The sequence below is a fragment of the Microtus pennsylvanicus genome, chromosome 8 (genome assembly GCF_037038515.1).
Source record: "Microtus pennsylvanicus isolate mMicPen1 chromosome 8, mMicPen1.hap1, whole genome shotgun sequence".
Taxonomy (NCBI): Eukaryota; Metazoa; Chordata; class Mammalia; order Rodentia; family Cricetidae; genus Microtus; species Microtus pennsylvanicus.
The window spans coordinates 85,449,799-85,476,360 of NC_134586.1; the positions used below are offsets into that span (position 1 = coordinate 85,449,799).

At 47.7% G+C, this 26,562-nt stretch overlaps 1 protein-coding gene across 4 annotated transcripts in view; it reads right to left on the minus strand.

Moving 5' to 3' along the window:
• Klhl29 (kelch like family member 29) overlaps positions 1-26,562 on the minus strand; it is a 304,814-nt gene that overhangs the window by 201,359 nt on the left and 76,893 nt on the right. For 2 of the 4 annotated variants that reach the window (XM_075983972.1, XM_075983968.1), the window contains exon 2: positions 19,939-20,043. The exons of 1 other annotated variant lie outside the window; for it this stretch is intronic. The gene's annotated coding sequence lies outside the window, so the exon portion shown is untranslated. Of the gene's footprint in view, positions 1-19,934; positions 20,044-26,562 lie in introns of all 4 variants that reach the window. One more of the 4 variants, XM_075983969.1, reaches the window with a different exon arrangement.

Below are 26,562 nucleotides of genomic sequence, written 5' to 3' on the forward strand. Positions count from 1 at the left end.
TTAATGAGTGGTGGTCATGGGCCCTCAAAGTCTTTTCTAGTCACCCCAAGAAAGGGAGCAGTGGCTGGGGGCAACATCAAACAGGCCATACTGCCTAGCTAGCTGGGATGTGAGCAATACTACCACCCTGTGCCTGAGCGAACCCTGAGCTGCCAGAAACCAGACTGGAATGCAGGCACAGCCTTGGAACATGCGCCACAAAATGCAAAATGCCTTGCAAACTGATTTCCTGGGGCGGTTGCAATAGAGGAAACTTCATGCAGCAGGAGAGAAGGGTTTTCAGGGAAACCTGCCATGACCTCTTCAACTCCCTGCCACTGTATGCTGTGCCACTGTGAGCGACCCAGAGTGACAAATCAAAAGATCTTCTGTCTATAGTCTTTAGCCTCGCTCGGGCCCTGCCTTGGGTCTTCTCGGGTGACGGCTCCTAACACAGCAGTCATGAGTCAGTGTGACCGTTTCTTTCAAATTAACTTAAGTGGAATTAGCAGTTCAGCTCCCCAGTCACACAAACCACAGGCAGAGGTTTCCAGTAGCTTTTAGCAGCATGGTGTAGAGCAGTTCCATTACTGCTGAGGGTTCTGGGCTGTGGAGATACAGGTTCCAGAATGTTCCTGATTTTTCTGGATTTGCCCAAAGCATGAGGAACTCTACATGCTGGCTACAGCAGCATCAAGTTCTCTTTCCAATTTGCTCCACATTGGCATAGCCTTTCTGCTCTCCGGTGGACAGGATTCCCTCTGCCCTGAAAGCTTGAGGCAAACAGAGGTGGCGAAGGGAGCCTGGGGATCTCTGAGAAAGAGCTGCTTCTGCCCAAACTTCAGACTCTCTGATGGTCATTAAAATCTTTGCTAGATGCCCTGTCCTCTTGCTGTGAAGAGACGCCATGACCAGGGCAACTCTTATGAAAGAAAACATTTAACTGGGGGCTTGCTCACAGTTTCAGAGGGTCAGTTCATTATCACATGGCAGAGAGAATGACGGGCATGTACGCAGGCACTGGAGTGGTAGCTGAGAGCAACATCTGGCTCTGGAGTCAGAGAGTGCGAGTGAGAGAGATAGAGCCAGGGAGAGAGGGAAGGTGGAAGGGAGGGAGGAAAATGAGAACATACCCAGACCTGCCATGGGCTTGTGAACCCTCAAAGCTCAGTGACACACTCCTCCAACAAAGCCACATCTACCTGAACAAGACCATACCTCCAAATCCTAAGCCTTTCAAATAGTGCCAGTCCCTGGTGATCAAGCATGCAAATCTATGAGCCTATGGGGCCCATTCTTATTCAAATCATGCCGCTCTAGATCCCTTAGTGATGACTTTTACATCCAGGATGTCAAGTGAACCGCTTCCACTTAATATCTGAGATTGAGAATTTGTCGAATCTCACTCAGTGCTGGCATATAACTGCTACATTGTATACTGTGGGTCTGCTAAGGATGCAGATTTTCAGCTCCAATTGGATACACAAAAGGGTACCTATGTATACCATATATTAATTTGCTTGACCAAAATAACCATCTCACTATGCACGAGTATATCAAAACATATTGTATACTTTACACTGGGAAAAAAATCCTAAGATTCTAGCCTGAAACCTTAAGTTAACCTTCTCTAGACCAAGCTGTCCCTGATACCAAGCAGCCAATGTTCTATAATTGGGCATCCTTACGGTGGCACAGGCTCCCACCCTTGACCAGTTTGCACTTCTAGCTCAGATGCACTTCATGTTCTGTACACAGTGATGGTTTCGGCCCAGCCACTCTTGGGATAGCTGGAATTTTTCCCATGGGGCTCAAGGTTGAGACTCCAGGGTGTAAGGACCTCCCCAGACACCTCTTCTAAGTGTCTGCAGCATCTATAGCTCCTGGCAGAGAAAGGGGGGTAAGTTCCCCATTCATTTTGGGAACTGCACCTATAGAAGGCTAATCTTGTCTGGGGGAGCCTCCTGGAAGCCTATACACCCCAATGTGTTCAGGTACACTCAAGCTCATGTGTCCTGCTCAAGGGGGGCAGGTAATGGTCCTGTCCTAGGAAAGCCTGGATCCCGGACCTGGCCCCGAAGTGGAGATTCTTTACCGAATAAGGAGAGGGGGAACACAGGGAGGGTGGACCAAATGGACAGTGTGCGGAGAGGCAAAACATGGACAGACTGCCAGGGAGGAAAAAGAGCGAGTCTCTTTCATGCCGTGTTCAAGTGATCACAGCTGCCAAGAAAGAAATCAGCTCAGCCAAGATACCCAGGCCTGCAGGGAGCCAGGATTTCCTACCAAGGGAAACAGTGCCGGGCAGGAGTGTCTATGATTGGACATTAAGTCATTTGAAAGGACTCGCAGTTTAATTTTTTTTCTTCTACGCTATGAGAAACTCGTGATTCTTATATGGTTACAGAATAAATAGAAATGTGTCTTCCATTTTCCCGATTTACAGGGCTGATCTCACGTGCTTTTGACAGGAAATGTGGTATTTCTGACAATCAACAATTCTCCTCGAGGCTGGAGGGTCAAGGTCTCATTGGCCACACACTCTGATTTGTTTGTAGAGACACTCTTACCGAAACATAACAGTGCATGGAGTGGGTACGTACAGGAGCAACAGCTCACTTGTATGTGTTCAGTCAATACTGCCAGGGAGGCCATGCGTGAGGGAAAACTCATGAAAGGCGCAACCCAGAGGGCCCCCTGGCCTTGTCGAGGCCCGACTCCCCACAGCCACATAGCTCCCTTCAGTTTTAGAGACCCTCTGAGGTCTGAAACTTAGAAGTAAGTAGGGAGATTGTTGCCGTACTCTGGGGAGGGAGTACGCCGCCTCATGGGTAGAGGGCTCGGCAGTTTCTGCACGCCTCTTTCCAGATTCAAGAGAACTTGCAGATAACAGAGGAGGAAAACAGGACAGGACAGTCCGTCGCTGTTCTGGGTCTTAAATTCAGAGACAGGATGGAATCATGTCTGTGCATATCATTGGTACTTTAGAAAATGTATCTAAATGTTACACATATTATTTCAACTATATCTTGTCTTGTAAAAAATTGTCTGTGGTATGCAGGGAAGCAAAAAAAAATCACAATTTTAAGATGATTCTCACTTAGCTATGCAGCTCAGCATATAGGGCAAGCCGACATTCTCTTCGCAATCAGCATGCCCCTCTCATACCCCAAGACCTGGCAGGCACAGCACTCACCCAAGTCCCTGCCATAGGTGAACGGCTGCAGTTGGGCACGGGGACCAGGCAGCGGCTCCAGGATTTGGTTTCTAAGTAAAAACAAGCAGTGGGGGGAAGAACAGCTGGTGTTGAGTCTGGTGCTAGGATTAGTCTGCAACGCTAATCACAAGAAGTGGAAAAAATTAGGAGGTCCTGCCTGCCAAGGAGGTTTTCAAACACATGCAAGTGCGGCAGGCATGGTGGGATTAGATTCTCTCAGCGCCAGTGAAGTAGGTGTCCGCGAGTCAGAGCCGGCGTTTGAGCGTCACACCCCAGAGCTCGGGTTCTTACGGGGTGGAAAAAGAGCTAGCACCCAGCTGAGGGTGTGGGGACAGGAGAAAGGGTGTGCCGTGTGAGCTAGTCCTCCAGTGCCTCTCTCTGATGCCCTTTGAGAAGCTGGGGCCAACGGAGAATGGGGAGAAGGTCCCCTGGTCTTGGGAGACACAGCAGAGCGCTATATGGCCGCAGATGCTTACCCAGGGCAGAAGACAACGGCTTCCGTTTTAGTTAGGGTTTGTATGCTGTGATGAAACATCATATCCAAAATGCAAGCTGGGGAGGAAAGGGTTTATTTGGCTTATACTGTCATATCACCCAAGGAAGTCAGGACAGGAACTCAAACAGGATAGGAACCTGGAGGTGGAAGCCGATGAAGAGGCCATGGAGTGGTGGTACTGCCTACTGGCTTGCTTCATGTGGCTTGCTCAGCATGTTTGCCTGTATACAGAACTCAGGACCACCAGCCAATGCGTGGCATCATCCACAATGGGCTCCCCCATCAATCACTAATCAAGAAAATAACTTACAGCTGGGTCTTATGGGGGCATTTTCTCCATTGAGGGTCCCTCCTTTCAGATGTCTCTAGTTTGTGTATCAAGTTGACAGCAAGACTAGCCAGGACAAGTGTTGTGCAGCTTATATGAAATGCCCTCCAGAATGTCACAACAGCAAACGGGAAAGTCCAGCAGACAATAGAAGACAACCCTAAGCCTCAGCGGCAGCACTGTCGCCCACCATGAGACCAATGACAACAATGGTCCATACTCCCCTTGGTAACAGCAAAGCAAGGTGTGACTGGGGATTCCTCTGACTGCCTGTCACCACCCTTAAGGGATAACTTCCAGTTTCCTTAAAGAACGAGTTTTCAGGGCAGGAGAGATGGCTCAGTGGTTAAGAGCATTGCCTGCTCTTCCAAAGGTCCTGACTGCAATTTCCGCCAACCACATGGTGGCTCACAACCATCTGTAATGGGGTCTGGTGCCCTCTTCTGGCCTGCAGACATACACACAGACATAATATTGTATACATAATAAATAAACAAACAAACAAACAAACAAATAAGTATTTTTAAAAAAGAACGAGTTTTCTTCCAACAGTGGACCAGAGGCAGCACTAGAGTTCTGTGGGGAAGGAGGCTGGAGCCCCAGGGGATGAAACAGGCACTCCCACTTCCCCAGAGCCAGGATGAAGATGGGCCAGGAGACAGACACAAGGACTCCATGACTGTGGCTGGGTGTGGGGAGAAGGCCAAGTGATGGAGAAGAAAAGCGGCAACAGGTTTTCAGATACTGACGCCTGGAGGGAGTGGAGGGAAACTAGAATGACAGCTCCTTCCTCCAGCTCCATGGTTACTGCTTCACTGCACCACCAGGGTACCACTCAAGGTCATTCGCTCCATCACTACGGCCATGATGAGGGGTCATCCACACTACTGTCAAGCCTCAAGGAAGAATGAACCACTGTTCTCTAGAGAGAGCTCAGCAGTCTCCAGGAAGGTCGCTTCAGCCCAGTCCCTCGGAAAAACACCCTAGGGGTACTCACGGCAAGTTACACACTTCACAGCAGCCTGGGTTGGTCTTGGTTCTGTCTGGTCTGCATAGAGCTGAAAAAGATGCTTGGTCATGACCGACCCTGTTGCCACCAAGCATCTCCTTAGGGTCACAAGTTGTTTCCTCGGAGGAACAGCTGGGACAGATGTTCTTAGCATTCTTTCCTGCCTATCCCAGCTTCCCCAAACCCTCATTTTGGTGTTGCTATTTGCTTCTACAAAATGTGGAGCTTTTCAAAAAGACATTCAATTTCCTTTGTTGCTATTCAGTTGCCATAGTCAATTAAAATCTATCAATGCCCCTGAATAAATTTGTGCTAGGTGAAGAAAGAGTCTCGGCACAATCTCTCGACATGATCTCTATTACCTTATGTTACTTTAATAGCTAGAGTAATAGTTTGTTATTAATGGAATTAAGCAATTTAGCTCAAGCTTCCCAGAGGTCTTTTAAGACAACTATTATAATTTGTATTCTCAGATTTTTTCCATTGAGTAGACGCCATGTGTTTTACATTACTTGCTAATGTTTCAAGAGATAGCAGTAGTATATTTAATATCTGGCTTTGTTTAATGAGTCTCGCCCTCTTTCAATGTAGGTAAGTGCTCCTGGAATTCTGAGCAGTTGAAAAGTCTACATTGTACAAATAATTATCTTGAATATTATTATTCAGTCCAATTTCAATTTGTACCTCCACTTTGCCATCTATCTTTCCTTAAGATTTGATCCCAAATGCGTGTGTGGTGTGTGTTTTTAAGTTTTCTCAACAGCAAACAATCTCCTGTCCTCGGCAAGAAGGCCAGGAGACAAATCACTTGCTTCTAGTGCCCACACAGACACATACATGTGCGCGCGTACACCCGCACACATCCACTGCTCACACTAATTTAGCATATTTGAATAGAGTCATATTTAAACAAGGATTTCAAAAATGTTTTTTTTGATGGCTGCAAAACCTGTTTTTAGAAGAAATAAATGTATTCACTGCATTATGAAACAGCTTGAGAAAACAAGATCTTACAATGTACACCATCTCTGTATTTAAAGAGTTTCATTTCTATTCATGAGCTCCTTGATTAGATACATGGAAAATATCATCAGTAAAATATGAATAATTCTGACAAATTAATAGCCGATTTTTTTAGAATGAAAATATGTGTAAGCATCTCATTCTCATTAGCTAAAGCTGCCATCGGGGGTATATGAAAACCGTGGTCTGCCTAGCCGTGGTACAGCAAGTGGCAGAGACAGCAAAGCCCCTGGCCTGCGATCTCCTGGGAGCTTCGCTGGCTGTAAAGGGGTAGTGCTGCTGGCAAGACCAGGTTGGGGCAAACTTAGCTCCACGTTTATGCAGCGCTTCCTGTCATTACCGGAGGGAGGAAGAGCAAGACGGCTGAGCTAGGAGATGCTGGAGCAGAAAAGAACCTTGAAGATCATCTTGTCCAATGGCCCATTACATCTTGGACTGTTTTCATAGTGGCAGAGGACAGGGAAGTAGAAATAATTCCCTTATCCAGGTTACACAACACAACTGAGAGAGGCTGGATTTGAATTTTGGTTTGTGGGCTCAGAATTCAATGCTATTTCTATGCACTGCACAAGTCCCATCAGGCATATGAATGCCTGCATTTTACCAATGACCGTGATGACCAAAGGGGACAGGTGCATTGACTAAAGGTCAATGCTTTCGAGAAGAGGGAACAGATTGGGAGCTGGTAAATGCTGAAGAAGGAGCACTTGCTTCAAATCAAAGACTGATGTTCTAATATTTCTTAACTTCTACCAACTCATCTGTGAAAATGGGAACAATTCCTACTTGACGAGGCTACTTACTGCAAGGCACTCAAAAGGTTATATGAGAACTCAAAAGGTTATTCCCAACACTCAAGGAGCAGAGGCAGGTAGATCTCTATGAGTTTGCCTGGTCTATATAGTGAGTTCCAGCCAGTCACAGCTACACAGTAAGACCCTGCCACAAACAAACAAACAAACAAAAAACCCAACAACACAACACCAGTAAAGATTACACTAGAGTTGTGGGTTTCACCACAGAGAACACACTCACACCAGCTCCCGTTAACTGAGCATGTGGTAAGGCCATGGAGAGACCACAGAAAAGTTGGTGGAGGGGTTTGTTCCTCTTGCTCAACACACCTCTTTGTGACTTCAGTCTCTCTGCTGATCAGCCTTCTAGCTGCAAACGTGTGATTCACAGAACTCCAGAATATTCCTTAGAGCCTTTTCATGCACTTCTATGGAGAGCCCCCATGAACTTCTCTGGCTTTTTTCGTTCTCCAGTCCCCATTCAAGAGGAGAGAGAACCAACTGCTCCAAGCTCATTTCTTAAAACCAGGACTCTTCTCTCTTTTTTTGCTAGGCGGCCAATGGCATGCTTTAACTCACGTATCAGGCCCGGTCTGCTGAGACCATATGGTATGCTGTCAAACGGCTCGTACTTGGTGGGCAACAGACGTTTTAACGGGTGGGGTAGGCAAGGCTGGTGGCCCTAGTGATGTGCAAAGCAGAAGGCTATCAAAGGGTTCTTTTCTCTTCTGTACCTAGATGTGTGGCCAGCACAGCAAAGGAGCAAAGGGAGGGAATGGTTGGTTCTGTCTTGGGCCTATTCAGAGAGGATGATGGGTGCAAAGTTCCGAGTGGAAACACAGCATACTAGGGACATGGTGGTGGGAAGTACCAGGGTATGATCCTCTGGTGTGTTTCCAGCACGAGAGAGGCAAGCGTCTCTATTTGCCTTGGCCTACAGGAAATAAGGGTGTGATGGGGCACTGTGGGCAGGATGAACCGGTAGAAGTAAGAGAACTCAGGGGTCTCCTGGGTTAAAACTGTTGAGAGCCCAGGGGGAAAGTCAAGAGCAGTGGGGAGTGGAGAGGAAGGATACACAGGGTCAGGTAGGAGAGAGCCAGGAGTCTGGCGTGTGACATAGAGGTATGCAGTAAAAGCTGGGTGACTTAAGTCTGAGTCGGCGATGCTGCCATTCTTCCGAGTTGGGGACACAACTAAGAACAGGACTTCGGGACAGAGGTGAGTCCAGGCAGGTCTAGGGCGCCTGAGGGGTACTTTGGTTGGAGGAGGGTAGACGGATGTGTGGGACAGGAGCTTAGGGACAGATTTGGGAGTTGCCAGTTCATAGGTGAGGAACAGGAGATCAATAGTACTTGGAAGGCTGGAAGCCAGTGATAAGGGATTCAGCCCACTCTGCAGGGATGAAAGAGGCCACGAGAGTAAGAGGATTAGGAACTGATGGCTGGCACTGGAGAGCCTTACACCTCTGCATGCTACCAGCACCAAGACTGACACTCCGGAGCTCAAAACTCAATGCTCTGAAACCCCCAGCCTCAGCACTCACCAAGGCTTCTCCGGGCCAGACTCTTATTCCTTTCTTGGAGGGCTTTTCCTAAACAGGAGGAAGAATGGCTAGAGAAACTTGCTCTGGGTCCCCAAGCAGCACTTAAGCTCCCAGGTTCTAGAAGGAACACAGCTCAGGAGATGCTATTACCCATGCACCCACCTGTCACAGGGCTTGAGGCATCTGTGCAATGAGGGGTCTTGTAAAAGGAGTGGGGAGAATGCTCTGTGCCATAGGGGCCCTTTGCCCTATTGGGGACAGTTGGCTTCTACACAACAGGGATGGATGCTGTTCTCCCTGGCAACAGTCAGAGAGTTTCAGTCTCGGAGCTGGTGTAAGGAAGGAGGGAGGAGAAGAACTCAGCCTGTCTTCTGGATTAGCCTAGGCAGCCTTCCAAAGCCCACAGGGACCCTCCTGACCCAGCCGCTGGCATAGGGGAGGCTAGGCTGGGAGCCCATCCTTTTAACCAGCCCTGCGGGGGAGCCGGTGCATAAACCAGCCTTCATATTGAACGACTGCCACTCTGTTTACTTTCATAAGCCCCAACTTCCCATAAATCCAAGTCAGAATCAATCATCTTTTATGGGAGATATTAATGGCAATTCCATTATTTAAATCCAATCAATGCAAACTGCATCCCCCTCCTCTATTGTACTGAAGCCAAGTAGTGGGGGGGAGCACTTTTGACCAAGCAATGGAAAAAAAAAAGGTTCAATGACCTTGCTCACATCTCAGTACTGCAGAGAGATAACCGTGTAGGAAAAAGGATTCAGTTTCTCCCCTTTTCTCCCCTAGAGGAGGGAGGTTTTTAATTCCATTGGCATAGGAAAACGTAAAATTCTTCCCTTGCATTTGTTATGAGCTGTCTGAGTGCTGCCAGGGCTACTCAGCATCATGGCTTTGTAGACGGAGCTGCTGTGGGTGTGACCTACTGCTTACCAATCGAGGAAACAAGCATACTATGATCCAGCTCTTCTAGGAACTGGCTTCAGTGGCCTACAAAATAGCTAATCTTTAGTCCACACAAGTGGAGGTTATTTACTCCCAGAAGAGAGAAAAAAACAGACAAGAAAAAGAAAAAAAAGACAGAAAGAAAGACAGAAAATCCAAGACAGAAACTGAGTAGTCCAGGCAGTCAGCAGAAGCCTCATTGGAGAGGTAGCCAGAAGAAAACACACACCTGCATGGTCTCCTTGCCAGAGGCACCCCGTTTCCACAGACGTCAAGTGAACGTATGTGTGATCTGTGATGCACAGAGTTGGGGGTGTGCATCAGCTGTGGAGAGCTGGGAGAACCCACCTAAGCACTAGAAACAGGGAACTACAACCGAGAGGGCTGTCTTCTCAAACTAAGCCTGTGACCCGGAGTTGGCATGATTCTCGTGGCACCCCACTCCTCTGTCTCTTCTAGAACTTGGCATCCCCTCCGAGGACACCTCTCCTGTTGAATACCTGGCACTTTTCCACTAAGCTGCTCTGGTCACATGTCCATTTTCCTGGCTCCGTGGGAGCCACACCCTTGCTACACTCACCCCTATACCCCCTGCACCCTGCCAAAAGGAGACCTTATCACTAATGCAAATGCGCCTCTCTCTGGAGGCTGCCTCGGAGATCAATTCAACAGGACAGGATTCTGAACACACTTCAGTGTGGCAGGAGATACAGGGCTTCTGATTCACCCTGCCTTCAGAGGCATCTGGAGACGAGCTGTTCTCTATTTCCACTCAAAACAAAACAAGGGAAAATGGGCTTAAATTGCAGCAAGGGAGATTTAGGTCAGATAAAAGAAAACCCTGCAGGAGTCACCGGAACGGGACTTTGGGAGCTGATGGAATTTCTTTCCCTGGAGATCTCTGGGCCGAGGCTTCAGTGTCAGAGAAAACCCATCCCCAGGGCTTGCTGGAGATGGAGGAAAAAGATGGTTGGCTAAGAAGTCCGCCTCTGAACAGGCTTCTCCTCCAAGAGCACCACTTAGCAGCCCAGAGAATCCCTCACTGAGAACCAAAGACATGTTGGATGTGAACATGTCTGTCATTGAGCATCCATCCCCGGGGGTTCTTGGGTTGCCCTCTCTGTTGTATCCTAGAGGAATGCCATGCCCTTTGCCTGGCAACAAAAGTCAGTTCCTCTCATTCCTACTACTGGGGCTGAACAGTATCCTTGGCTCTGTGTGCAATATAGTTCCCTTCCTTGTCCATCTAGCCACAGCCGAGGCACACCAAGTTCTGTCACAGTGGGCTGGAGTGAGAAATCCCTAGCCTCCACAGAACCCACTGAGCTGGAGAAAGAGAGGAAGTGCTAGCCTGGAGCAAGCCTCTGCGCACACAGTTTTGGAGATCCACTCTCTCTTCTGTATGGCAAGAAGCAGGCAGATGGTTTCACATTTACTCCCAGGCTATTCCAAAGGAGGCTGGGAGGCAGGTTTGCGGCAGCCCGTAGCCCACAATTGGGAATTTTAGATGTGGTTTCACGTAGGTGACACTCTCTGCTCCGTCTCCTCTCTTACGGTTGTTCTCACTCCTATTTTTGATTTATGATGTCTTAATGGGTCCCTCTGTGTCCCTTGAATTCTTTTCTAGAACCAAGGAAGGATCGGGGGAGGGAGAGTTGTTGGTGTTGGATGCTCTTTCCTGGCTGGGAACTGGGTCCAGCCTTTCCAGGCCCCAGGAATGAAGGTGGTAGCTTCCTTTCTAGCACACTCATGGTGGAAAATTACAGGCAATTGGAATAGGTCATGGAGAGGCAAAAGATGTCCAGCGTAGAACTTACACCCCCATCCTGAAAGCAAGGGGCTCAGCAGCAGGCAGGGGATATGCCATTGTGGTACCCTGATCATCAGGTCAGGACCAGCACATCCCAAGGGGCAACACAATCCAAAGGTGGGGGTAAAGGGGTGGGAGGAGGAGTGGGGGGCTCCAGCTGCTTTAGGCTCTTTTAGAAAGAAGCAAGTGGTGTATTTGCCTTCACGCTGCTCAGTCCTAACCACCCACTTTGCTGGCTGCAGGAGGAGAGGTTCAAAGGTCAGGAGGGACCTCACATGGGGCTGGTTAGTGCAGCTATTGAGAAAGAAGCGAGTCTAAAAACCACTGTGTCCACCTTTACCACACAGCCTGCCTGCAGAGGTCTGTGCAGCATTCCAGGCTGGTAGCAATTATATATCCATCATTCCACCCTGTTCCTTGGAGCAAACAGCTCAAGATGCCTGCTGCTCGAGAAGCCTGGCGAGAATGTCCAGGCCTTGGGAAGGATCCTGTCCACCGCACCATCATCCAGGAGGAGGAAGAAGGGGATCTATTAGCAGTGAGGGCAGAACCCTGAGGGTCTTTGGCAGATCTTTGAAGTGGCCCTGAAGATACAGGTTGGAGCCAGCTCTGTGGGTAGGATGATGGATCAGGCAGGGGAGGGGCACTTTTCATAGAGCTAACCTGGTTCTAATCAGCAATCACAGCTAGAACTAAGGTATATGGTACACTATAGATCACACACACATATATGTGTGTGTATACATATATGCATGCATATCTGTATGTATGTGTATATGCATACATGTGTGCATACACATATGTGTATCTATATGTATGTGTATATACATATATGTATATTATGTGTGTATACATATATGTATCTGCATGCATATGTGTATATACACATATATGTATGTGTGTATATACATATATGTATATGTATGTATATGTGTGTATATGCACATATAGGTATGTGTGCGTGTACACATATGTACTCTTCGCCCTGAGCACAGCCAGAGGTTGTCTCTGCCCAGTGGGTAGAAATCAACATGCGTGTTAGAACATGAACATTCCAATCTTGTGTCCTGAAGAAATCCCCTCCCACCTCCTCCATGGTGTTCTGGTTTGGCCTCCAAATACCACTAATATGCCTGACTAGGTACCTCTTGGAATCCAACCCAGTCAGGGGGCGGGAAGGGGAGATGAGCTTCCCATGCTCACTCTCTCACTGGGGAGTCTCAGGTCACAGGGAGACAAGGGATAGAGAGTGAGAGTCATCGGTGGGCATGAGACACTCTGGCCAGTCCTGACAGCTCTCATGTCATGTGAGCCTGGATCCAGAACAAGGTTCTGATAAAATGGCTGACAAGTGACTCAACACCTCACCCCAACCTCAGTTTATTTCTCTGTAAAGAGCATGGCAGGACTGACAAGGATGGAGTTGGTGGTGGGATGGGTGGGTGTTTGCATGTAGCACCCTTTCGCCAGAGACTGTCTCCTGCCTGAGCTCAGAGGCAGGGAACACCTTTGGGTGGGTAGCAAAGGGTGATTTCAAAAGGGGGGGGGGCCAGGTCTGTGCAGGATTCTTGGGGACAGGCAAAGACACTGTGGAGGTGAGCAGGGAAGTGCCCTTAGGGAGAGAACCTCCTCGTGGCCACACCCCTGCCCTGGCAAGCCTCGTTTAAAAGGATTATTGTTTATTGGCAGCTTATTCCATCTCTCAGGTTATGAATTATTTACCAGATAATGACTTCATAATTGCTAATGAGAGAAGCCCCCGAGGACATGCTGACATATCTTCCAAAGCCACAGTGCTAATTGTGGCAGAGTCCCAGAAGCTCTCATGGGGGCAGAACCAGTGTCATCACTCCTAGGGACAGAACCTGACAAGCCCTTGGGGAGCCAGTGACTCCAACCTCTCATGACACAGGTAGAGAAAATGGGCTCCAATCAGTGGGGAGCGATGCGCTTCCATGGGGGATGGCAACTGTTTGGTGTCCCCGTGTGTGGAGGAGGACCACCTTCACCTCCTAGACACAGAGGTCGCCAGATGACACGGCGGCAGGATGATGAACAGGAGGACACATCCAGGACACCTCTGTGAGGGGCTTTTGGTCCTGAAGAGAGCAGGAGTTAGGCCCCCATGCTCTGCCCTTGCCCCGTAGACTATCGGCAAGTCCCTATATAATGCCATACTTTAGGCGCTAGTCCAGACGCTACTTTATAATGTCACATCTTGTAATCCTTACATATACCCATGAAGTAGACACTTTCAGAGCCCCCTACTTACAGCTGAGGTAATGGAGGCTCCGAGGTTACACACTATGTTGGGAGAGGGGGCAATGCTAGCCTTTGAATCCAGGCAGTCTGGGAATGACAGCTACGCTCCTACCTCCTGCAGCTCACTACAAATGGATCTTCAATGACAGAATGGACGGATGCTGGACTGTAGAACACATTTCTAAATGGGGTGTGTATGTATCCTGAGGTCCTCGGTTACAGCACACTTTGGGGAGACCTTCCTAACTCCTAAACCATAAACCATCTTTCCAAGTCTTCTTTGTGCCACACCCCTGGCAGTGTCCCCAAGATGGAGTTCCAGCCACCGCCCTCAAGAGGGTTCTGTAACGCGATGGGCCCAGGGCCCAGTACTGGTGAGCATGTCTAGAATCAGTTGTTCCCAGTGCATGGGCTCTGGCTCAGCTCGGCAGGGTTACCCTCAAATGCCTATAGCAGGCCGGCAACTAGATGAGGAGCCAGGTACCCAGCAAACAGCCGAAGGCCCACAGCAGCACGGAGAAGAGCCGAGGGCTGAACGGGTGCAGGGAGTGCCCCTGCATCAAGAAAGGAAGGAGTTTTCACGAGAAGCACTCTGCTAGGAAAGATGAGATACTTGGGTTTAAGAGGACAAAGTGCTTCAAGGAGTACATTAGCCCAGGAGTCAGGACTCGAGCAAAAGCCATCAGTGGCTGGCAGGCACGAGGCAGAGTTCTCTCCTTGGCTCTAAATGTGTCAGGAGCTGCACCTATGTGCGTGCCTACGGAAGATGGCAGGGCACTCCAAATGCGTGGTAGAAAGCCTCAGAACTGGTGCTAAATAAATAATCACACTATTTATTCTGGGATGGAGAGGCAGGGCACCGCTCTATGTGCTAATGGGAGGGTGGAGCTCTAGAGCTGCTGGGCTGCCTCATGCACGCACATCCCCGAGTGCTGAGCTCCAGGAGAGCCCTTCTGAAGAATTTCTCTGTGTTCTGATTTTGTTTCCCACGGTCAGCATCTGCCTGGGTACCGGAGGGGAAGGGGCAGGGGTGGGTTAATTGTTACCTCTGTGCTGTCATTAGTTTACTTTGTAAAAGCAGAAATAGGCTTTTAATGATTTCTCTCTCTCTCTTTTTTTGTTGTTGTTGCTGTTGCTACCTTAAGAACCAGATGCTTTTATCTAAATGAGTTGCTACAAATCAAAGGAAAGGCCCATGAGAGTTGCTAGGCTGCTTCTGTCTTACATGGGTGGGGAGGCAAGCTTATGCTCTGTGAATGAGGCTTAAACATCTCCATCCTCTCCGCACCCAGCTTGCTTATAAGCGAGAGTAAAAATACCAACTGGCAGCTGTAATGGATGAGCTTCCGAGTGGCCTAGATCAGAGGATACAGAAAGCAAGCATCATGGTCTCCGGGCTGTGATGGCATGTCTGCTTCCAATGTAAGCTTTGGGTTGGGGATTCTTCTCGCATTGTTCCTGCGTTATTCCCAGTGCTTAGCATGGGACCCAGCACTACAGAACCTGCTTTAGAAACATTTGTTAAGCATGTTCTCCCATAGCACTTGGGGTGGGTTCTTGTTGCATCCTGCACATGTTATAACAGCACGCTCGGTTGCTGGCCTCCCTGCAGGAAAGCTCATTAAGGACGGAGCATTGGTTGAAGCGATCTGGAGAGCAGATAGGGAGTCATACACAGTGTGGCTGCCAACGAGGGCTTCAAGGAATTCGGGAAAGAGAACCGTGGCAACCTCCACTTCCCAGTGTTCTGAGTGTGCATCCTGCAGCCTCTACTGCCTCTGGCACTGTCTGTGCCAGGCAGAGGTTACAGGGGAGAGAGTGGAGAGAAATTCAGGATGATAAAAGTGGAAAAGAATATTTTATTTGTTTTAATGAGACAGTATCCAGATATGCAGCCTAGACTGACTTCCAACTCAAGATCCTCTGCCTCCTTGGTACTGGGGGTTTATAGGCATACACTACCAAAATGGATTAAAACCCACTTTTGAGTAGTTTTTAATTATGGGGGAAATCACCGATAGTGGATGAAGATCCACAAATTTAAGAGTAAGGCCACTCAAAAATACACACACCTGGTCCTTTACCAGAGCAATGCTGGCAAGACTACTAGGAGCCTAGTCTTTTTTCCCCCAAATTTTGAAAAAAAAAAAGCGTTCCATCCTAGGCACCCCACAGAGTCCAGGTTGGGCTTGCCCAGAGTCGTTTTCACAAAGTGGACAAACTCCCAACTGTTCCCAGCAGTCTTGGCCACTGGCAAGGGTGCCTATAAGCCAAGGAAGGGCACTTAGAAAGTCAAACATGGACACAAAAACAAACCCTGGGGTTCCCGGAGAAGCTATTTCTAGCCTAAGTGACAAAGGAGGTTTTGAAGGCAGAAGGAACTGGGATGTACCCCTTCACCCTGCCTGTCACCAGCTAAGAGGAATTCCTATGCACACAGAGGCTCCGAGCTCTCTGGTTCCCCGCAGGGTCTCTTCTGCCTTCTGATGGCCCAGGTAGTAGATGGCAGTTTAAATTGGGAACAGCAGCTCAAGCTAGAGACCCATTTAGTGAGAACAATTCAATTAGAACCCTTGGTGGACAGACCCAGGCCTCAAGATTGCTAAAGCTGTCTGGGCCATAACACTGGGCCCTGAGTCTGGCCGATGCTGGCCAAGTGGCACGACTGACCCTTTCCTTCAGTGTTCCCTCATAGCCTGTCCCCTCATGCCCTCAGGCTATGTAGTTCTGTAGTGTCTGGCATGATCTCTATACTCACATACTGGCCGGGCCCTGTGCTGGGCCTGTGGAGCAAAGGACAGACCAGGTACTCTGGAATGGCAAGAGAAAGAAGGCGGGGCCCTAATGCAGAGAATACAGACACAGCCAGGGAATGCGGAGTGCCGAGGAGTCCCCAGTAAGACCCACAGGAGACAGGAACAAAGGGACATTATTTTAGACAGGCTTAACTTAAGGAGTCTGACAAATAACTAGTAAGCAGAGATAGAGAGCCCAGCTGGGTGTCAAGTCCATGGCACAGCTGAGGTAGAAAGAACAGAAGGCACTAGAGAGAGAGAAAACCAGGAGGAAAAAAACCTTAGGGCAGTGGTTCTCAACCCATGGGTCATGACCCCTTGGAGTCACTTATCAGATCACCTGCACATCAGATATTCACATTTCGATTTGTAACGGTAGCAAAATTAGTGTTAAAAAGTAGTAACAAAATAATTTTATGGTGGAGGGGGGGTCACCAAAACATGAGGAACTGTACTAAAGGGTGGTAGCCTTAGGAAGGTTGAGAAGCACTCACTGCCTTAGGGAATGGGATGGAGAGGAGCCAGAGATCTGCTGCTCCCTGAGCCAGGATGGCAAGGTTGTATGACTCTGCAAAAATGGCAGGGACCTCATTGAAGTCCTGGGGAAACTTTTGATGGAAAGGCATGGAAGCCCTAGAAAGAGAGCATGCAAGAACATGCCATCCAGAGTCAGGGCCAGCTAAGGCCATGATGAGGAATTGTGTCCAGATGGTGGTTGTGAGCACCCTGCCTTCTCAAGGGCTCAGACGTCTAGGAAGAGAGGTGGCTATGGATGTCCCCATAATGGGCCAGGAGAGGCAGCAAGAACACGAGGGAATGGCTGAGAAAATGTGGTGAACACAGCACCACGGAGATGTCTTCGCGGCCCATCCTTGGGGTAGGGGCCAGGAGATCTAACAGAGATGGACAAGGAGCCAGTGCAGAGGAAGAGGAACTGGATGCCTCATGGAAATGAGGCTCCGCAGAGAGGAGAGAGGAGGCTGGCAAGGGATAGAGTGTGGCGGAAGGGCGTCTGCACAGCTGATTTAGGGACAGTGAAGCCACAGTGAGTGCAGACGCCCGGGGCCCTCACACAAACAGCACATTCGCCCTAGAACGTGTAGGGCATTTTTCTTGCCAGTGGTGGGGAGGCTGGTGGAGGGGGGTGAGAAAGACTGCAAGAGATTGTTCCACAGTCCCAGTGACAAAGACAAGGGATATAGCGCAGACCTGGCCTTAGTGCCAAGGAAAACTGGCACTGGCACCTGTTCCAGAGCTCAGAGGTCTGTCCCTACCATTCTTAACCAAATCTCCAGTTCTGCACAGACTTGGGTCTCCAGCTCACCACCCCAGTGGCACAAATGCCAGCCTTCTCTCCCAGCGCTTCTTGGACCCTTCTTATTACTTGGGTGGTTTCCGTCCAGTTTCAGCAGCTCTCCAAGCACTGTTCCTGAATCAGCCTGTTTTGTACCAGGACCCAGTCGCCTGGTCCAGGAGTGTTTCTACTGGCCAATAGGGGCCATAGCGCGATTCAGCATTTTTTCTAATCCTCTGGGGATATTAGCAGGTATCCTGACCACATAGAAAGAACATATCTGGTGTTGGGCCCATATATGGTGGGAACTCACAGCGACAGCCCTGGATGGGTTCTGAGTTTGCGCTGGTGGGATGTACACAGGTGTAATTCAGAGTTGCCTTAGAGACAGTTCCTCCCCCTCAGGAACTGGCCAGTGGTAGGCCAGACAAAGATCCACTACAGAGACACCCATTTGGGGCAGGCAGATACTGAATCTCTCAAAAGGGGCACTTTGTCTGCTTTGCCTAGTGAGAACTGTCAAATCAACCTCCTCCCCCAGTCTGAATCTAGTATGACTACCCCAAGCTGGGACTAACCCGAGTTCCATGATCCCAGACCTGTGATGGCATCAGGGAATAAGAAGAATCAAATTCAGCATAATCATTTAAGGAACCAAAAATCACTCCTTCAGGCCTTCCTCAGTCCCTTCCTTCCTGGCACACAGCAGGGCAGAGTCACCCAAATGAAAGCTATCTTTCGGTGAAGCACACCCTTTAATTTCTTCTTTATACCCTCTGTTTGCTGGAAAGGAGGTGGCCCCCAAGCAACAGCCACTGAAGTCAAGCATCTCACAAGATCTACGACAATGGACAAGACCGTCTCTCCAACCCAGTCCCCAGCCAGAGGGGCTGTCAGGTTCATGCCAACAGCCCACCAGCTCCCTGTGCAGGAGCCCGTCAGCCTTCCTCTGTGCCCTGCCTTCTTTATTGTTGGGGAGTAGCTGCCCAGGCATAGTTGGGTAGTGGGTGCCTTCACGGTGGCATCTAATTCAGGCCCAGCCTGTAGCCTCTTCTGACCTCCTAATTACAGTCTCTGCTACCTATAACCTGGGATCCTAGAAGCACAGTGTTTTTTCTCTGTGTCTGTGAAGAATCCTGGAATAATATGTTATCTTTAACGGCACTGTCACTGAGTCCAAAGACAAGGCTCTCTGACCCACAGAGAATCCCGACATGGAAGGAACCCAGGTCAGCCTGACGTTCTAAGCTAAGTTTAGAGCATCTGCTGGCCCCAGGCATAAGCCTCCTGACTATCAGTGCTTAAGAACATAGGGCAAGACCAGCTGAGTCTTAGCTATCCTGAAACCCTGCACTCCCACCCCACCCTCAGCCTGTTCCATCGGGGGCTAAGGTCTTCCCCTTTAGTGGTAGCAACTGTGTGAGTGTTGGCGAGTCGAGCTGCAGCCTCATCACGGTGGCCGGCATGCGGTGCCTGGCTCGCTGGCAGGGGACAGAACAGTGCTGCAGTTGCTTGTCCTAAGATCTATGATGTCATCAGGTAGGCCACAACTTGCCCCTCACCACCACCCCCACTCGCAACTGGATTGACAGGCCTGAATCTAAATGTAAGGCCAGATCTCTCTAAATTTAACATCAGGAAATAAATAGCTATACAAAGTACATTCTCAGAAATGTATTTTGTGGTACTGGCTACAGTGGATGATTCAAAATATCCTAAAAGTCCACCTCTAGGGCATTAAGTAGGTTATGTATATGTATATAATACCTAAAAGAGGAAGCTTTGATAGACAATGATACAGATTTCTAATCACCGAGATAAAATGCTGCTTAACACTGAGTTGAGTCAAAACAGCATTTGCCAAGTAGTACTAGGTAGAGTGTGATCCCACATATGTGAGCATGCAGACCTATGTGCCCATTGTATATACGCACATGGGGAAAGATACCAGAATTTTTATCTCTATAGAATTACATCATTTATATGATTTTGGGTTTCGTTCTATGCATATCTGCACATATGTACATATATGGGCTGTTTTGGTGTTGGGAGGTTGAATTGGGCCTGGGTATGGTAAGAACTCCTTCTACCACTGAGCCATCCCCTCAGCTCTGATAGGTTCTCTTAAAACACATAATATTTTTCTGATCATAAATTTTAGTATCAAAAATCCTGAACTGTAAGATTTGAAATTTTTTAAACTCCAAAAAGAACAATAACAGTTTTAGATACTTCAAGGTCATGTCGCTGCTGGTCATCCCCAGATCTAACTCCCTACAGACGCTCAAGATTGTGGTCAGACACCTGTGGTCAAACTCTCATTGGCCGTCAAGTAAGGGACCAGCAGTTCCATTTCCCTCTTGCCCAGCCTCCAGTCAGCTTTGTCCAGGCAGGCTGTCCCCCTTACTGCAGGTTTGTGACGTAGAGACCTACCTACCTTGCGCCGTCCGTCTCTGGTGAGCTCAGGATTCGTCCCCAGGATGCAAAAGCTTCGATGGCCACCACTTAGCAGAGCATGGGCATAATGAGGGAGCCAGACAGTCTGGAGAGAGAGAGAGGAGGGAAAAGAATGGGGTTGGGGTGGGGAATGACCATCCCTTTGTGTGAACTATCGATTTTGAGTTCCAGTACCTTAAAGGACCCCCATCCTTAATGAATGTCTCTACCTCAAGGTTTTCCTTGATGTTGACCATCCTCTCGTGGACCCCCTCAAACAAGGGTACCAAAATCTGCCATAGCACACCCAGATGATGGGGTACAGTGAGCAGTGGCCTCGCATCCTCCACACAGGCTCCCCTAATCACCATCACTGAACCAATACCACGGAACAGGAGTAAGAACGATGCCACTGTTTCCCACCTAATCCACCCAGAGCAGTTTCAGAAGGAAAAGTCCCCAAGAAATTCTGGTCTTTAATGCCAAAAAGGTCATAAACTCCAGAATTACAATAACAAATCATTACTTCTTTTAGACAATGGGGAAGAGAACCTTGAGGAGGTGAAGAATGGAATCCTTGGAGAGAAATGTTTTAAATATAGATTTAATACCTACTAGGAAGAGGCTATCTATTATGGGAAGGCAGCGTGATTCCTTGTGCACTCTTTCAAATGTAATGTATGAGAAAGCCATTGCCATGACGGGCAATGGCATCCTCCCTACAAAAGTGCAGGACTGTCATTACCTGGGAATCAATACATTTTTTTAATGGAATATATCATTATCAATTGATTTTCCTTTTTTCTCTTAGCACTCCAGGGTCCTGGCTAGCCGGAGAAAGCTTTAATGTGGTATGAAGGATTTGGACAGGTAAATAAGTTATTGTAAACGAATCCCACCTCATGGCCAGCTTCTGACGACACGACAGGCCATTTGCTGATCCTCTCTACCTAAGCTTTTTCAGCTGCTTCTGACAGGGACACCCGTGAGCCATATCAAATAGCCATTTGAAAGCTGAAGGTGGCAGAAATATTACTTTTCCCAAGGACAGAGTGTTCCCTTTATGATTAAGAAATAACCTATGTGGGGAGGCAAAGTGAGCCAAGGTCACCATTTAATTCTGACACTGAGCCAAAGTCGTGAATACATTTCCTCCACCAAGCCAGTGTGACGCATACGGAGACATCGATCACTCCAGCCACAAGGTATTGGCAGCAATGGTGATTGGAAGATCAATGAATTTCTGGGAAAGATCCTGAGCAGATAAGTTTTGGTGAAGAGGGGTCTAGAAGACAGTGGTCACACTGATTTTAGGTTCTCAAGAACCTCATTCATTCATTCATTCATTCACTATTTTTTCAATTCATTCAATGACTATTGAGTGCCTGAAGCCAAATAAGGCCATTTTCTAGGCAATGGAAATGCATGAATGAACAAAACAAAAGTATCACTCCCCTCATGAGGTCCATGGTCTAATGGGTAGAAACAAACAATGAACCTAATAGGTGAGAACTGTTTTAGAAGAAGGTGAGTACTATTTGTAAGGATGGAGTAGAACAGGTTGGGAGAGGATGCTATCTGGGAACTGCTGTACAATTTCAATAGAATGTGTGAGGTCAGTGTCATTGGGGGTGACATTTGTGGACATATTAGAAGGGAATGGGACATGGGTCACAAGAGTCTAGGGCAGAGGGGCGAAGCACTGTGAAGTGTCTTGGGGATTGGGACATCACTTTAAGAACAATGAGAAAGTTTCTGTGGCTGGAGCTGGGACATTCCAGCAGCAGCAGAAGCTCGAGTGGGGAGCACTTAGTGTGCAGAGGGGCTTGTAGACCACTGTCAAAGACTGTCAATCAAAAGCATGAGGATCCTTGCTACCAGACATCTGTGAAAAATCTCTCAGAAATCCGTGTGAGGTTATCTGCTATTCTCTTCCTCCGCCCAGGTAGTTCAAGTCTCTCCAGCCAGACGACACCCATGTTCTAAATTGTACCCAAATGAATACAGCATAGGGCAGAGAGGAGGCTGAAGGGACAGTAGTGGGGAGGGGTACAGACCTATCTGTGACTTACTCTTACAACGATAGCCTTGCGTTCCTACTCTTTTGTGTTAGGCACCACTTCTAGGGGCCATCGCTGTGAGAGTTCTGAATGGAATAACCCACATGCAAAAGCCAGGTTCTTCCCCTGATAGGAAGTGACCCGTTAGCTAGCATGCTGGTAACATTCTGTTCATCCGGGTCAGCTTCCTACCCTAACGCCTGCTCTGTGTCCTTAGACGCAGAGCTGATCTATGTGGGGCATCACTATTGTTCTGACATCTAGTTAGGGTCAGCCTACGTGGGCATGAGTAGGAGCTTGAGTATGGGTTGGGCCCTGTTGCATCTTCAAGTGCTGGCTGTGTTCCTCAGGAGAAAGTGACAGCACCAGCTGAGGGAGAGGGCATCCCTCCCCCTTTAGGTTCCAGTAATAGCTGCCTCCTCTTGCCCCCTGCAACTTATAGGCAGTAATTACCTCTATGCTCATTATGAACGCAGCGATATTGTGCTATTGTGGGATTTCTCTACTGCACTTATGCTTTTGTGATTTGTTCTTTTATTTGACTCTCTTCAAATGATACATTTGAACCTATTTGTTCCTTTTGGAGAGGATTAAACACATGACTTTTTTTCCATTTCAATGGTGTTTTTGCATTTTTTTTATTGATTTTTATTGAGCTCTATATTTTTCTCTGTTCCCCTCCCTGCCTCTCCCATACCCTTTAACCCTCTCCCAAGGTCCCCATGCTCTAAATTGACTCAGGAGAGTTTGTCTTTCTCTACTTCCCATGTAGATTAGATCCATGTATGTCTCTCTTAGCATCCTCATTGTTGTCTAGGTTCTCTGGGATTGTAAACACATGACTTTACAACAGCAATTTTTCTATAACCACATGGTTTTGTAATACCGGGCAACTTACTTAATTCCTAAGACCCCACTTCTTATTTCTCAAACTAGAGAACATGGTTTATTGAGCCCTTCTATGAGTCCTCAGCATTGTTCCCTCTTCAGTATCACAAGCTCAATAGTGCCACCAGTCATTCCACGTCCCTAGCAAGGAGCTCCCAAGTTAATTCTCACCAGGTGCTCTTCCTAAGGGGTTTTTAGCTGTTCTTAGCTCACATCTGGCTTTATTCTATGTCTTAGTGGTTTATCTGTTTAGTCATATCATTGCTTTCTTGCTGATTTTTTGTCCCACCCAACCTCTATCCCTTACACTCAGATCTGGGGCTGATAACAGATAGAGGCTATTATTACCTTAACACTTGAATCTTAGGTCCTTGGTACCCACGCCATAGCAGTACACAATAGATCATGACTCGTCATCTTCTCTTCTTAGCTGACACCTGCTCACCCATCCACATTCTGCCTTAATGAGCTACTTGGCATAGAGAATGATTTTTAAATGACCAGAAACCTAGTTTCAACGATCAGAATGAACCACAGTGCATGTGAAGCACAATTAGAGCCAGCATGGCACAACTGTCCTGAGAGTGTGATAGTGGTGTTCATATCTCCGCGCTAACCAACAGTGCTTAACAAGAGGGAAATCATGCCTGATATGAGAAATCCAGCCAACTAACCTGGGGTAGTAAGGTCAGGGAGCTCAGAGGAGAACCTACTGCAGCTACCTTACTTACTAAACGAGCATCGTTCCTAGCTGCATTCTAAATATTTATCCTTAGGCCAGCAGATAGGTATAGCTCTCACCCCGATCAAAGAAACTTTTCATTGCCATAGATGGAGACCATTACAGAAAACCGCAATTGGTTAAAATGCAGAGAACCAGTAAGTGTGGGGTACCAGCCCCAACCAACACATCTACAACACAATGCCTGAGCCTAAGATTTGGGGGCTTTTACAGAAGAGGAGGCAGGACCATTATGAGGACGAGGACGTCTGCTGTGAGTTGTTGTCTCCTAGAAATGACAGGGAAGCTTCATTCATGACACCTCAACAATATGGCCGCTTAATGACAGCCATATGGTTGAACGATGACAATACTGACAGACACGCTAACTCGACAGTGGGAAATCTCACAGAACGCCACCCACGGATAAAGAACTACAGGCTACGAAGGAATGCTAAGAGCAGGAGAAATAGTCTTTTCCAGGTATGAGCCCCCTTACTGGGTGTCTAGCATCAAGTGGTCAGTCCTGAAATCACATACCTGTAATGCTAAATGGATGGAGTATGTTACATTTATACATTTAAGCATTTTGTGCACATGTGTATGCTTACGTGTGTGTGTGTGTGTGTGTGTAAGAGAGAGAGAGGGAGAGAGAAAGAGAGTGAGTGTGTGTGTGTGAGAGAGAAAGAGAGCGTATTTAAAGAAAGAGTCCTTGATGTTGAGCTGGAGTAGGGTGGATGGTACAAGAGAAGAAGTAGAGGGAAGAAAAGGAAGGAGGAAAATGAGGTGATCATATTTTAATTTAAAAAAGTCAATAATTATGAATAACTTTTTTCTAGAAATACTTTTGTTGTTGTTGTTGTTGTGAGACAGGGTCTCTCTCTATACCTTTCCTAGAGCTTGCTATGTAGACCTGATTGACCTCAAACTCATGGAGATCCTCCTGTCTCTGTTTCCTAAGTGCTGAATTTAAGAGCATGCATCAACACCCCTGGCTCTAGTGATAATTTTGATCCCATAATAACTTTGTATAATTTTCAGTTTCTGAAGATCATGGCCTGGGAAAACATCTCAGGGTGGAATCTAAGAAGGCACAGCGAACTGGGAATGACTCTGGGACATCAGGTGAGATAACAACAATACCTGACTTAGGGACCTGACCTTGGTTACCTCAAGTCGAACTGATCCCTTCTTTTCCATTGACTTACCAAAGGGCAACTTACAATCTTAAGGAAAATAACATTAAAAAGCAAAAGGACAGACAAACGATTCTTTATTTTTAAAATCCACCAGGAAACGTCACGGCTTGTAAATGGAATCTACAACCTTTGCCTTCCCAGGGGACTTACCAGATGAGATTGACTTTGACGTGACAAAGACCACCATGAAAACAAGAACCCAGAATGGGCTGTTTGGGTTAAATGATGGGAGATTTCACAATCGAACTCAGAGAACCATTTCAACTCAAAATCTGTTAGGTCCAGATGATTCCTAACAGGAACCAAGCTGATAGCCAAGAGAATTATAAACAAGGGCCCTAGGAGTCCTGACGTCTCTATAAAAGACACCAATTTTTCAAAGAGAAACTGCCTGCAGAGAAGAAAAACCAATTAGGGACTCTCCTGTTTGATACAGGATCAGAAAGTAGCTATGCCTGACTCTTGACCATACACCCCAATTATGGTTCTAGCACTCAGCAGTCCAGCACCCCTCAGCTGGCTAGGTAACAGAGTTTCAGTCTTTCTTGGAAAGCAGAAGAAAGGAGCTGGAGGCCATAGGCTGAAAGGAGAAACCTAGCCGCAGTCCCACCTCCTATCAGCCTGGATGCAGGGTTCCCCAGCAGCTTTGGCATCAGGCTTAGACATCCACTCAAAACACATCCCACAGGGGGAACACTCATTCATACTTGCTTTCTTTCAAGAAGACAGAAGAAAAGGCCATCCATTAATAATATCAACCATGGGCTCACCAAAGCCTGCAGGCATCTCGCCAATACAAAAATAAGCATCCGGTTTATCCATTAGGTTCACAACAGTTCACTGGGCCGAGGGGTCCAGAAGGCTCTGCTTTTAAAACAGAGAGTGAAGACACAAAGTCAGAACATGTTCTGAGAGTTCACCCAGCACCATGCAGAGATTTTCCATTTCCATTAAGGTCCAGTGTTGGCCACCGATGAGATCCGTTACCTGTTTTCAACAGCTAGTGAGGCCCTGTCTGGCAAGCTTTATTGAAGACATACATTCGTCAAATCAAGCTTGTGTCTGCTGAGGCCATGCTTAGAGAATCACACAATTTCCACGACGCTTGAGGTTTGCAAAATCGAACTCACGCACATTTTCTCCTTTACTCTTTCTAACAAGTCCGCGAAACCGTGACTTTTATAATCTCCCATTTTACAAATAAGGAAACAGAGGCTCGTGGCTAATAAGAGTCCTCTCAAGTCACACAAGAAGTCAACGAGGAAGCCAGGAACTGAGCTCTAGATGTTTATACACCTTTGTTCCGGATAACCAGGGACATCAGGATAAGGAGGCGAGAGTTATGCTAGGCTTGCCGTACAACTACCACCCCGAACTGAATAAAAGGAACTGAATAAAACTGAATCACACTCATCTCAGTAAGTCTCTGGTGAATCTCCGTCCCACTCCACAGCGCCCCCACCAGCCTGGGAGGGCCAGGTGACCTCGCCCTGCTTTAGAGTTCCCCTCCTCCGCCTGCCAACACTTGCCAACAGCGAGCAACTCTCTCTAGTTCTCCGCAATCAGTAAGATGATTAACCCAGCGTTCCCCACTCGCTCTCTTCATTATTGTCCTCCGCCCCACAAGACAAAAGTTGAGTTAAATGACATTTAAATTCTTCCTAATAAGAGGAATTAAGTTCTAAAGAGTAAGATTTTTTTTTTTGTCAGAGCTCTTTGGAGCCACAGGCCATTGATGTGTAAGATTTTTTTCACCC